The sequence below is a fragment of the Hippopotamus amphibius genome, chromosome 9, assembly GCF_030028045.1.
Source record: "Hippopotamus amphibius kiboko isolate mHipAmp2 chromosome 9, mHipAmp2.hap2, whole genome shotgun sequence".
NCBI lineage: Eukaryota > Metazoa > Chordata > Mammalia > Artiodactyla > Hippopotamidae > Hippopotamus > Hippopotamus amphibius.
Window position 1 is genome coordinate 54,007,995 of NC_080194.1, and position 14,354 is coordinate 54,022,348.

Consider the following 14,354-nt stretch of genomic DNA (forward strand, 5'->3'; position numbering starts at 1 on the left):
GTATCCTCCTTCATTTCTCTGCCAGTTTGGGGGTTGGTAGTTTTCCCTGAAAAATCATTTGTCTGCCAGATCTAAGAAGAATTGCTCATTTTCAGTTGATTTACCTTTTCACTTTTTAGGGTGGAGTGGTGATGTCTAAGCTCCTTATATGCAAGACAGAAAAAAAAAAAAAAAGAGCTATAATTTTTCTACTATTCTATCTGCCACATTCTCTCACCTCTATTTCTCAGACTTCAATAACATGTAAGCTAGAAATGAAATATTGTCCCACAGTCCATTTGCACATATAAGGGTTTCTTTTATTTTTTATTTTTTGTATTAAAGATCATCCTTTCTTGTCATTATCATTTATATTTGTTGTATTTAATCTTTTATTAAATGTTTTATTTTAATCTCCTTTAGGAATGTTTCTGGTTAACAGTGAAATAAGATATTTCAGTTCCTAATCCACTAAACTTTCCTTTACTTTTTAATGTATTAATTAAATTTCTTGATAATAATAATTTTTGCATTTGTTCTTATTTTGTTACTGTGGGCAAATAGATTTTTATTGTAATCCACAGACCATTCTGATAAAGCAGTTAAATCATTTCAGGGATGAATTGTGGGATAAGGACCTTACGTTGGATATCTGTGGACAGTAATGCTTGGAGATTGCTGGACATTAACTCTTCATTTTTCCTCTAAATGAAGATGTGGTTTTCTCGAGTTTTGAGTTTGGCTTAAGAGTAGTGGATGGACTCTGATGTCTGTACATTTTCTTTTCTGGACATATATTGTAGTATAACTTGTTTCTGAATCTGTAAATAAGAAATAAATAACTTTTACTACTCTATCCAGCTTCTTTCATTTTCTCATTTTAACATTTTTCATCTAAAATAGCAAATGATCAATTAAATATGAACTTTCTTTCTTTGGAGGTCAACCAGATTTTAGGCACTTTGAAGGTAGTCAATTCCCCATCTTCTACTTCTTGTCCCTTTAGTGATTCTTGTTAAGAAAATATGTCTTTACTCACTGCAGTGGGAAATTGTCATTTATCTGTCTAAAACTTCCATGTAGTCTTTTGGAAAATGGTATATACTTCCAGTTATAAGGCAAATAAATATTAGGGATGTAATTAACAACATGAAAATATAATTAGCACTGTTGTTTGTTATGTATGAAAGCTGTTAAGAAAGTAAATCCTAAGAGTTCTCATAACAAGGAAATGTTTTTCTATTTCTTTAATTCTGTATCTGTCTACTGTATCTAAGTGAAATGATAAATGTTCACTTAACTTACTGTGATAATCATTTCATGATGTCTTAAGTCAGATAATTATGCTATAATACACCTTAATGTTATGCAGTGTTGTATGTTAATTATATATCAATAAATCTGGAAGAAGAAAAATTAAAATAAAAATGATGCCATATAAGTTTATTAATTAATTACATTATACATTGAAGTTACTTTTTAGAGTTGAAATAGTGGAGGAAGAAAGAACTTACATTCCATGGTAAAACTTCTTAAAAGAAAATCAAATTACAGACTGTGAACACATAATCTCTAGTAACAAGATAGTGAATTTTTTTCTTTTTCTTTTTTGTCAATGCATTTCTCAGCTGCCAAAAAATAGACTGAAATAAAGAAGTGCCCATATGGTGGCAGGGAATATCTCACTCTTATTAGCCATATACTGCTAGATTGCAATGTTTAAGGTAGATGTTGACTTGTGGTACTCAGTTATGCTGTGGTTCAGTCAGCAATCTGAGAACCCTGAAGAAGGAAAAAAGGAAAAGAAAGAAAAAAACAAAATGCACCCATTTCTCTGTGCATACTGAAATGTAAAAGAAAGAAAGGAAAAACTGAAAGCTTGTTCTATCATACGTGTGAGCTGCTATGATACATGAAGAACATTCCATGAAGTGTGTTTCAAAACGTTGTTACTATCAGAGAGAATTAATGTTTCAGGACAATCATGGTGTAGATGTAGTTTCTGTGACACCTATCTGAGCCCTGTTTTAAGTGCTAGTGTTGTCATACATTTAATGTGAAAGGACAGTCTGCAATAATGAAGTAAGTAACCAATGTAATTGCCCAGGAGAGCTGAGACCTGACTGCTCTGTTGTGAGTTTTGGAGACGCAATTTATACAACAGATTTCTAGATGTGATTCTACTTAAGAAAAAAAATTATATGTGTTTTACAAATGGCTGTACTATCTTACATTAAAAAGACCTTTTGATAGATGTGTCCTCTTTTGTCTTTGGTCAGCACATCATATGGATTTTATATGTATATCAGTTATGTGAGTCCACTGGTAGTGTGTGTAAATGCTAGATATGGTGAGGTTTTATCTTATAAATGTGATCAGATAAAATAATCCCTGATAGAAACTAAGGCAACTAACAGAATGTTTAACCTGATGAGTGATGTGATATGGTTTACATTAGATGTATATTCTTTTAATCAATGAATAAAACTTCAAAAGGTAAAAAAGACAATAAAATTCAAGTTAACAAATTAATATTTTGACAAACAACACTGTTTTATGGAAAATATATCATAAATATCAGATGTATTAGAAATAGGAATTTGTGTGTTTTTATAATTTCTTATTTTTACATGGTTATTTTTATCTAGGCATAATGGATCATATTTGGACCTTGATACCTTGCACAGTCTTTTGAATTCAATTTAAATATATTACAATATATCATGTTATCATTCAATTCTACCATTCTTTTCCTACACTCAAATTACTGTTAATCATCTACTGACATATTATGCTAGACAGCCTTTGGTTTCATCTGATGATGTTATAATTACAGACACAAAGGCAAATGTTGGCACTAAAATCTCATACCTATACTTTGTTATAGCACTGGTCATGGAAAGAGAATACACTCAATTTTTTAAAAATTTTCACTAAAAAATACAAAATTATACACACACTCATACACATATTCACACTAACAATTCATTAGTCCTGAAGAATTTATCTATGGATCTCTCTGTGAGATATACAGAAAAACGAATATCAGAAACCAATGCTATACAACCAAATAAACATGGTGTAAACTGAAGACTCAATCCATTAAGCAAAATACTGGTTTAGGCTAACATGAGGTCATGAGCATCAGTGCCAAAAATGAAAGCTACACTTATAATAATAATAAAAAAAAAAGCAGATGTCATAACAGAAAAGAGAACATAGGAACAAATACTGGCTGAAATGACCTAACTTAATAATTGTAGATTTAAGACCCTGGCCTTAAATATCTTTTAATCGAGGCAAAATAATGAATTAACTCTTTAGCATTTTAAAGTGGCATTGACAAAAGACATATAAATATTTATATTCATTTCATCCCTAAATCAGACTAAGATGAATATTTTGGAAAATTAAATAGTGAAGGTTAACAAAATTGACTGACGTTGTGAAAAAAAAAGCTATACATGAATTACTTCTTTTTTTCTGACAGGAGAATGGACGCAGTGTTGGGACTCGAGAGGGCAGCACATGTATTATATTCATGTCAGACAGGGGCAGCTGATGGCATAGTGGCTACCCCAGTAACACTAAAATGATCCCCTTATCATTTTATTTTTTCTGGCACTTATAATGTATAAGGTAATTTTGATAAACACTGGAAAACATTTTCATAAATTATACACTTAATCATGGTATAAGAGATAAAGTCGGCTATAGGAAATACGAATTGCCCTTGATCATGTTTCTACATTTTTCAAATGAAGAAAAAAAAAAGTGTTCTCTATAAAGAATTTTTTTGAAAAAGAACCTAGTTCTGAATAAATAATCTTCACTGCAAATGATTGTTTAACTCAGCATCAGGAAATGATTAATGCTTACCAGAATAGAAGGCAATTTTATGGTATCAATGAGGAAAATTATTAAATTAAATTAAAATTTGTTATGAAATTAAATATGATATATGTAGTTATTTCTATGCTGAACTTTTCTACTCCATTGCAATTCAAGTGTAAAGACATAAAAATATTTGTTATTTCATTTCTTTGGTTGTTAAAGACTTATTGAAAAAATAACTAGTTTTTTTTTTTTTGTACCAAATCATGTAATAGAGTCTCTGAAGGCAAAATATTTCATATATTTTCTTTAAATTACATAATAAATTTCATTATCAAAATCAAGATATGAGCACAGAAAAATTACATTTGTGCAAATTATGAAAGACAATTGTACAATAAATTATAGGAAAATCAGTTTCTTTGACAAATAATTATTTTCACGGATAAAAAATCAGTTATTTAAAATATTTTCTCTCTAATAAAGTAACATGATGCCCAAGATAATTTCTACTCCATCCCAAGAGTGAGAGACACAGTTAAGCCTTCTATGGACCTTATTTCACATAAATGAAGAATATTGAGACATATATCTTATTTAAGTGTTTAAAAATTATTTTAGTAAAGAAAATATTGACTTGGCTTAAGAATAGAAAATACAATACCCTGATCATTGAATTAATTGGACAAAAATTCCTACAGACTGGGTCTTTTAATAAAAAGAAATTCAGAATTTTGACCCCAAGTTGAGACAATATGTACTACTTTTTAATTCTATTTTAATTTTCCCTGCTTTCCCTGAGTAAAGATTTATAAATAACTAGGGAATTGGTGAGGGGAGTGATATTGGATGAAGTGTGGGGTTTAGGAAAAGAATGAAGAAACTGGGATTATCCTTAAGATATTTTGCTCAAATGGTGAATGATGAGTCAACAAAAATAAATCCAACATGATCTGAAGAGTAAAAAAAAAAGATATACATACTTTGGACATATTTGTTTGCAGTACCTATGGAATAGTCATATAAAGGTGTCTGTTAACTGTTGGAAATATCAGTCTGAAATTTTAAATACAATAGAAAACATGGTGACTGAGAGCAAATAAAATGAGCCAATACAATAAAGTTAAATAAGAACACTGATGAATGAAGGCTAGGTGACCTTAACAATGAAAGCAATGAGCCAGAGGCATTTGCTTTATATTTCTGAATATTTCAGCTCCTGAAATATTCCTCAGATTTACTTTGATGATGGGCCTCAAGAATGTACTTTTAAAAATTTTTTAAATAAACATTATAAGTGATATAATGGATAATAAAACTTGAGATCCATTGATTTAATTGGGCAATAGAAGAAAAGAACAAATAAGCAGGTGTGATATAAAGGTCAAAAAGAATATCAAGAAAATAAAATCATGAAGAATAGGGAAAGAGATCAAGGAGAAAATAGTAGGGTTAATTCTGCATAGAGGTCAAATAACACAAGGTCTGAAATGTTTCTAACAGATTTACAATCCATCAAGGGTTGGTAATCTTATCACAAACAGTATTAGTGAAATACCAGTAAAAAAGAGAAAGCTGAAGACTGAGGAGCAAGATTATGGAAAAGCTGAAACAATAAATGTGGATTCTTTTTCCACAAATTTTATCATGAAGAAAAACTTTAAGTAACGTAATATGCAGAGCAGAAAGCAAAGTGAAGTGATGGCTTTTTATTCTATTTTTAAATGGTGAAGAAGCTTATTCAAATAAACTAAAAATATACATTGTTTCTAGTCACTGAAACATCAAACAAACAATCATTCAACCCAATTCATCACTTGTATAACTCATAATTCCACACTGTGGCTCCTGGTTCATAACAGTACACCCAAATGAACCTGTAATTTCCTCTCATTACAAGGGTGGAAGAAGTAAGAGATGCTGCAATTCACATATTATTGAAAAACAAAATATTAAAAGGGGCTCAATTTTTTTAAATGCTGACAAATGTTGAAGAAATCACCTTCAGCAGTTTACTACAAATCTAGTGGACCCCATGTTGCATTCCTTGATGTGTGATTAAATCCTTATAAGTAATTCAACACACATATCCTGAGAGCAAGGTAATTCTCAGAAAGGTAGCTACAACATAAAAGTATGTCTGATTGTCACTTGTTAATGAGGCCAACAATCCCCTATGCACGTGAGTCTTTTATGAAAGGTTCCAGTGAATGCTTTATGCTATTGAGTTTTTTGCTCAATACAGACGATTTGGGAATAAACAAATAAAAGTCGATGTTATCTTCAGGTAATCATTTTTCTGGTGCTTGATTCCCTCTGCCACCACATTTTTATTGTGTTTGGGCATTGAGGGTGGAAATAATTAAAAGGATTTTCATTTTCTACCTTCACCGTGTCTAGAAAGCATCAAATTGATGTATAAAAAATGTTTTCCTGAGTTGATGCTTGTAGAAGAAGAAGGAAAGGAAGGCTTTTGTAGTAAGGCTCTTTGTATCTGTTATCAAAATAATGGCAAAGACTCCATTGTTTTGAACATTTGCCACCCAGACTTAAATTAGCAAACATATGTAATGTCATTCAAACTTGAGAAAAAATGATTTGGGATCTTCATAGAAGTTAATTGAAAGTTTGGCTGAATTAATTACACACGATATTTTCATATAGATGAGGCCAGGGAAACTAAACTGCTTAAAAATGAGATTTTATTTCCCCTGCAATCCATTGAGTATCTCAACACTCAATGAAGAATTTGGAAAAGTATGTGCTTGCTATGTGGGATTCTAGTGGCAAAGCACGTACATTTGGTCATTGCATATGCTTTAGTTGTTAACAAGTAAATGCTTATAATTGTCATTCTATTATTATTAGTTTCAGTAGTGGTGCTGATAACTTACCCTATTGGACAATGCTAATCCTGGCCACTGTGCTATTTCATTGTAGTATTTAATTCAATTCTTTTTGTACAAAATTTAATACCTTTGTTTTATTGATGAAGGAAGTGAAGAAAAAATATGGTACATAATTTGCCCAAGTTACACAGCTAATACCAAGCACAGGTAAATTTGTCATAAGATTGAACTTGAGCTCTTACCCCTGTTGCTTACTGTTTCTGATTGAATGTGGTATAAAACTCAGTCCAGCATGGCCTTGTGGGATGACTTTACAGGTAGAAATGCAATACCATAGTCTTTTGCTGCACATGACAAGGATCACTATTAGCTTAGTCTGTTTATAATAACTAACATATTTTTGTGTAGATTTGTGTACAATGTGCATGTGCATATATACAAAGCAGGAGGATTTTAGTCATTTTTAAGCTGTAATTAACAAACATAGGCTAGCCTAGTGCCTAGGTTAAATAGCCAAGGCTGATAACCAAAAAAAAAACAATGATTTTTGATAAAAAATAAATAATAACCACATATGGCTACAGTGGCCCTAAGAAAGTTACATATAATACTAAGACTCTATCTCAAGACATGAAGGCTAAAACACAAAAACTAACAGATATAGAGATTTCATAGTGAGATGGAAGAAAGAACAGTCTCCTGGTAAATTCTCTGACATCGTGGACTGAAAGTTTAGGTTCTTAGTTATCAGTCCATAAGTCATTAAAACAAACGAACAACAACAACACAGTGAGGAATTAAAATACTCCAAGTCATACAAAATAAATCATCTTAGTAGAATGTTTTGTTCTGACTCATCATTTGCCTGTATTTGACAGCTGTGGTGATTTCTTTGGGCTAAGAAAAAAATTTTTTTTTTGTTTTTGGTCTTCAACTATCTGCTCTCTTTCCTTCTGTTTTTGTGGAAAGAGGTAGAGTAATTCTCCTTAAATGTGCCCTTATTTAGTGTTGGTGCAAAAACTATGAGAAAATAAGTTATAAGATGAAAAAACAATGTTTTTGTTTGGGCATCTTCAGAAGAAAGATTCAAGTGAAGGGTTTTTTTGGGAGATGAAGGAAAACTCTGATAGGGGAGTAGAAACTGAAACAAGGAAAGGCAGCCAATAAAACTGTTTGTTACCAAGTCACCTACCACTTTGGGCACCAGGAGCTTAATCTCACTGGGAAACCTCCAGGAGCAAAGCATAGAATACTTGGCTGAATTTATCACACCTGAAACAAGAGAGAACTGTGAAGTTTATAAACCAACTTTCATCCATCATTGGCTGGAGTTTGCCAGCCTTCTTTCCTTAGAGATTTGTTCTGCAGAAGGAAGAGGTTCTTGCAGACAATTGCCTTTATGAATTTTTTTTTTTTTTTTTTTTTTTTTTTTTTTTACCAAAGCTTAAAACCATTAGAGAGATTATGATTGGTATCTTGAGCATGTGTCAAAGCAGAGTCCAGCATCAAGAGAAAGTAGTCTTTGTCATACAGATGGCCAACAGGCACATGAAAAATTGCTCAACATTACTAATTATTAGAGAAATGCAAATCAAAACCACAATGAGGTATTACCTCACACCAGTCAGATTTGCCATCATCAAAAAGTCTACAAATAATAAATGTTGGAGAGGGTGTGGAGAAAAGGTAGCCCTCTGGCACCATTGGTAGGAATGTAATTGGTGCAGCCACTGCAGAGAACTGTGTAGAGTTTCCTTAAAAAAATCTAAAAATAGAATTACCATATGATCCAGCAATCCCACTCCTGGACATATATATGGAAGAGATGAAAAATATAATCCAAAAAGATACATGCACCCCAATGTTCATTGCAGCACTGTTACAATAGCCAAGACATGGAAGCAACCTAAGTGTCCATCAACAGATAATGGATAAATAAGAAAAGAATATGTGGTATATATATACACACACACAATGGAATTTTACTCTATCATAGAAAGATATAAAATATTGTGATTTGCAGCAACATGGATGGACCTAGATACTATCATACTGAGTGAAGAAAGACAGACAGAGAAAGACAAATATTGTGATATCACCTACATGTTGAATCTAAAAATTAACACAAATGAACTTATTTACAAAACAGAAACAGATTCATAGACATAGAAACCAAGCTTATGGTTACCAAATGGGAAAGGGGTGGAGGGATAAATTAGGAGATTGGGATTAATGGACACACAATACTATATATAAAATAGATAATCAATAAGGACCTACTGTATAGCATATGGAACTATGTTCAATATCTTGTAATAACTTAAAAAAGAATCTTAAAAATAATATACATGTATATTTATATATATATGCATAACTGAATCACTTTACTGTACACTTGAAACAGCACAGTATTGTAAATCAACTATACTTCAATTTAAAGTAATCAGACAAACAAATTCTAGAGCTAGAAGTTCAGAGTTAAGTTGCATTGAAGTGGTAAGGACTAGAGGATATGAGACAGGGCACTAACAGTGTCTGCTACAAATTATGTTAAAATTTCATATGAAAAACAGTTTATAGGATAGTTTTTTTAATTGAGATGCAACATATATTTACAGTTTGGAAGGTTATCAGTTATTTAAGTTTCCTTCATCACTCTTTTCCCTGCTTTTCTAACTCTTCCCTCATGAAATTGAATGGAATTAGCTTAATTTTTGTTATTCAATCCAACATTTTTTAAATCTTTAAATTAAGCCAGTGTCTGCGATCATGGGGAACTGATAATCCAGGTAAAGCCCCATTGTAATTAGAAAGTTATATCTTTTTTTGTGAAGCTCACATTCTCCTGTATTTTTGATTAGAATTAAGATATCATTGAGATATCAAGATGATGCATAGGAGATTCAATTATGACAACTATGATTGCATTAAGAAAATCCAAATAGCCTGTAATTGATATTAAGAAAATATGCTGTTCAAAATATCCTTGCTTTCACCTCTTCCTTTAAAATATTATTATGAAATGCATTGTAGAGCAGAAAACACTTGGTGCAGTGTCTGGGGTGGGGGTGGTCAGTGAGCACAAGGACACTGTAAGATACATTGTACAGGTAACTTTGTAACTTACTATAAAAAAGTGAAAGTCTGTCATTGGAAATGCAGTTGATCAAGCATTGACATTGGACCTCTTTGTCTTTGATTCCAGTTAGTCAAATCATTTATGAGGAGCAGGGTATTTATGTGACAGAATATAGGTCAAAGGTTTGTCTTTAATGATGATTATAAAGCAGTGCAGCTACTGCTGTTTTTGCTTAGATAGTGAACATACATCGTATTCTGTATTTAAAAAGGCAGTTTGACACAAGTGGCTATTGATCCTTCTACCTGGACTATTTGTTAGTCAAAATTATTTTCATGATTAAAACAAAAGTAACATAAAAATACTTTCATGAAAATTTATTTTTTAATGTTTTTCTTTTCTTTCTTTCTTTCTTTCTTTCTTTCTTTCTTTCTTTCTTTCTTTCTCTCTCTCTCTCTCTCTCTCTCTCTTTCTCTCTCTCTCTCTCTCTCTCTCTCTCTCTCTCTCTCTCTCCCCCTCTTTCTTTCTTTCTTTCTTTCTTTCTTTCTTTCTTTCTTTCTTTCTTTCTTTCTTTCTTTCTTTCTTTCTTGGATGCTCTGGGTCTTTGTTGCTGTGCACAGGCTTTTTCTAGTTGCAGAGTATGGGGTTACTCTTTGTTGTGGTACACAGGCTTCTCATTGCAGTGGCTTATCTTTCTGTGGAGCATGTGCTCTACTCATGCAGGCTTCAGTAGCTGTGGCACATGGGCTTAGTTGCTCTGCAGCACGTGGGATTTTCCCAGACCAGGGCTCAAACCCTGGTCCCCTGCACTGGCAGGTGGATTCTTAACCACTGCACAACCAGGGAATTCCCCATGCAAATGTATTTTTAATTTCTTTAATCATTTTTCTTCTGGTGAAAAAAAAACCCCAATCTAATGTGTGTACCTCTTTCTGAATGTGTGTACGTGTGTGTGTATCCAAACCTTCTGTCATAGAGATGCATTCAGAGTAAGAAACCAGAAATTGTTAGTAATACTTATAAAAGATGCTTTGTTCTTCTGTGCTAGATGCTTTACTGCAAAAGTGTGGATATGAAAAAAAAGTACATGTCCTTTTTCATAAGGATTGGTGAAGAGGAAACCTAAGGATAAATTCCAACATAATATAAAAAAGGAAGAAAAGTTGACCAGTGACTGAAGGATTTACCACTGTTCTTGTGTTACCCTCCATCTTGCTCTGTACTATTGTAAACTTAAACTACACAGGCAAAATTGAAGTGCCAGAATTTTAGTTTATCTTTAAGGGGAAAGATCTAGACTTGAAGCTATACATTGGCATAGATTATAGCCAAATGCTCAGCACAAATTCCAAGGGGGATAGGTCTGTCTTTTATTTATATTACTTATATATTTACTAACTTTTGTACTTAGAATAATGTTTGCTTTGTAAAAAAAATCACCACAGAGTGCAAGTATGGATTAATGGCATTTAATTAAATGTTTTATTTTAATTTAACTAAATGACCTGTGTTTAGTAAAGTCTGCTTTAAATGTTTGAGGGTAAGTTAGCCAAGCAGAGCTCCACAAAATGAATGTAGAAGTTTGCACCACTAGGGGTTCTGGCATGAAGTGGAACAGCCAGTAACTGGGCTTTTTAATAGTAATTTAATTCAGAAATGACTATGCTTCTAGCACACTGCATTTCCTGTACAGTATAGGCACTTAAAAATCAAATGAATAAATGATGAAATACTTTTGTATTATTTTCTTTAAAATGTTTTTTCTTTAGTTTATGTCTGATCATTTGCTAGAAAATACCATTTAATTTTAAAGGTTTTTCATTATAGTCTTCAACAAAAAGACCCAATTGAACCATTCAAACTGTACTATTCCTAGTTCTGGGGTTTTCTCACATGTTAATAAAGGAGCTATTGTGAATATAATTTGGAGTTATAGAGACACAATAGAAGTGAAGGAGAAATATTAGTAGATGGCAGAAGACTATTAGGTTTATAGCTTCAAGGGCAGATCTTGAAGCTGACCTGGCTTGTGGTTCTGAAGGTATATCTATATATCTATATCTATATATCTATATCTATATCTGTATCTATAACTATTTTTATTAGAACACACTGTGAGATGTGAAAGAGTTGTTTTGCTTTGTTTCCACCCAAATATTTTTCAGTTTCTTTCTTCCATATTTAGGCAAGTGTCATTTTTGTGCCTTAGGGAAGATTTATATCTTGGCATAAAGCAGAGGTGCCTGTAGGCACTTGTCCTTCTGGCTTTTGTTTACAAATGTTTAAAGTCATTGAGGAGATTATGATTTGATTTGTACCCAAAAGCCTAGGAAAATTGATTTTGAGAAACAGAGAACAAAATGACTATAAAAAAATTTTTAAAGAGTAATTTATATCAGATTAAAAAATATTCTTATGGAGTAAAGATAAAATATTTCAGGAGAGGGAGGTAGGGATAGGACTCTAGGACTTTTATATAGTATTTTATTTTATTTTTAAATTCTTGGATGTGTTTGGGTCTTCGTTGCTGCACATGGGCTTTTCTCTAGTTGTGGCAAGGAGGGGCTACTCTTCATTGCAGTGTGCAGGCTTCTTATTGCAGGGGCATATCTCTTGTTGCAGAGCACAGGCTCTAAGCATGTGGGCTTCAGTAATTGCAACACGTGGGCTCAGTAGTTGTGGCTTGTGGGCTTAGTTGCTCTGCGGCATGTGGGATCTTCCCAGACCAGGGATTGAACCCATGTCCCCTGCACTGGTGTGTGGATTCTTAACCACTGCATCACCAGAGAAGTCCAGAACTCTAGGACTTTAAGGTTCCCAGCACCACCAAAAATTTGATGCCTCAATTACCACATGGAGGCAAAAGAGGAGGTGGAATTGAAGGGATCAGGAGGACCAAAACAAATGATTTTTAGCTGCTTAATCTGATTATCATTGATCACAGGAATGGGAAGGAGGAAGGAGACTGCTCAAATGATGACTGAAGTTAAATGCCCTATATGTTTGCAGATATAATATAGAGAGAGTTACAGAGTCCAGTTTAATTTGGCAAGATTTTTATTTCCATTCTGTCCTAATCATTTGTTTCTTTCTCTCTAGTGTATGATAATCAGCTGTATACATTTATTGACTATTTTAAAATCCCTTTCTTCCAAGCTCTCCAGGTATTTCCCTGATCCCTTTCACAACCTTACTTCCTAAGAGAATCACCACTTGCTCTCTCCACATCCATAGCTTCCTTCCACTTTCAGCCTACTTTACTTTCCACATGTCAAATCACCAGTTTTCCATTCTTTTTATTTGAGCAAATCTCTGAGCACTGTTCCACAAATTAGATTCTTGTTCCTTCTTGAAATACATTTATCCATTGGCTTTTGTAATGCTAAATACTCCTAGTTTTGGCCCTTTCTACTATATTCCTTCTTAAAGTCCTTAGTTATTTCCTACTTTTTTGGTTAAATTTTTGAATTATTTTAATTACTCTATGTTTTCTTCACTTTTTCCTTTTCTTGACTTATCATACTATGTAGATGTTCTAGTTAATAAGTATTAGTTCCTAGTAGAAAAATGGTCCCAAGGACTCTAAGCTAATGATACCACCTAACTTCTTTGGGTTTATCTTATCATTTAACAAGTATGCAAAGAAGAGTGTTACTTTATTGACTGGAGGGATTGAACCTGATTATGAGGGGAAAATAGAATTGATGGTTAACCTATGGAACAAAGAGGATTCAGCCTAGGCTTAGAAAATCCTCAGAGCACCTGTCTTAAAACTATTCCAGGGTAAGATATAAAGATATCCTATAGCAAATTAATAAGACAGGATTAGTAATGGCTCAGACCCTGAGATCTTTTCAGAATGAAAGGGACACTCCACTAGGAAAAGTACCCCAAATAGCAGAAGAGCTGGCAGAGAGCAAAGGGTATATTGGGTTGTGTAGTAACAGAAAGGTTTTAACTACAGCCCTTTATCCACATGCAGGTGTGACTGCTTCAATAGCTGTGTAATTTTTTTTCCTTGATTTGTTGTCTATATTTAAATATGTCAACTAATTCCTCTCTCATCTTCTATCCTTACTAGTTAATAGAAGAAGTTCTATTGTTGATTAACTCCTGTAATTTGGTTTTTAATTAAAGGATCTCAAGTGTAATTGTGAGTAATCTATTCAAGAAATGAATATCCCTAAGAAATATGCATTGACTTATGGACCATTGGAGTTCCGCTTTATGGGAAGAAATGCAAGTATATTCACTTTTTCAAAGGTTCGTAGCATTATGTTAGGCAAAGATATAATGTTGCTTTTTCTGGAAATGAACCTTAAGGACTAATATATATAAAACCACTTGTATCCATTTAAAGTGTACAATTTGATCCAATTTGGCGGTTGTATACACCCATGAAGCTATAATCATATACCCACTAACAAATATTTTTTTTTAAAGTTTAATCACAACAAAAGTAATTTTGATGCCCATTTGCAATCCATCTTTCCTTCTGCCCACATCTGGAGACAACCATTGGTAGGCTTTTGGTTGGTACACTTTAGTTTGCATTTTCTAGAATCTTATATACATAACCATTTAACATGTAATTTGTGTGTCTAGTTTCTTTT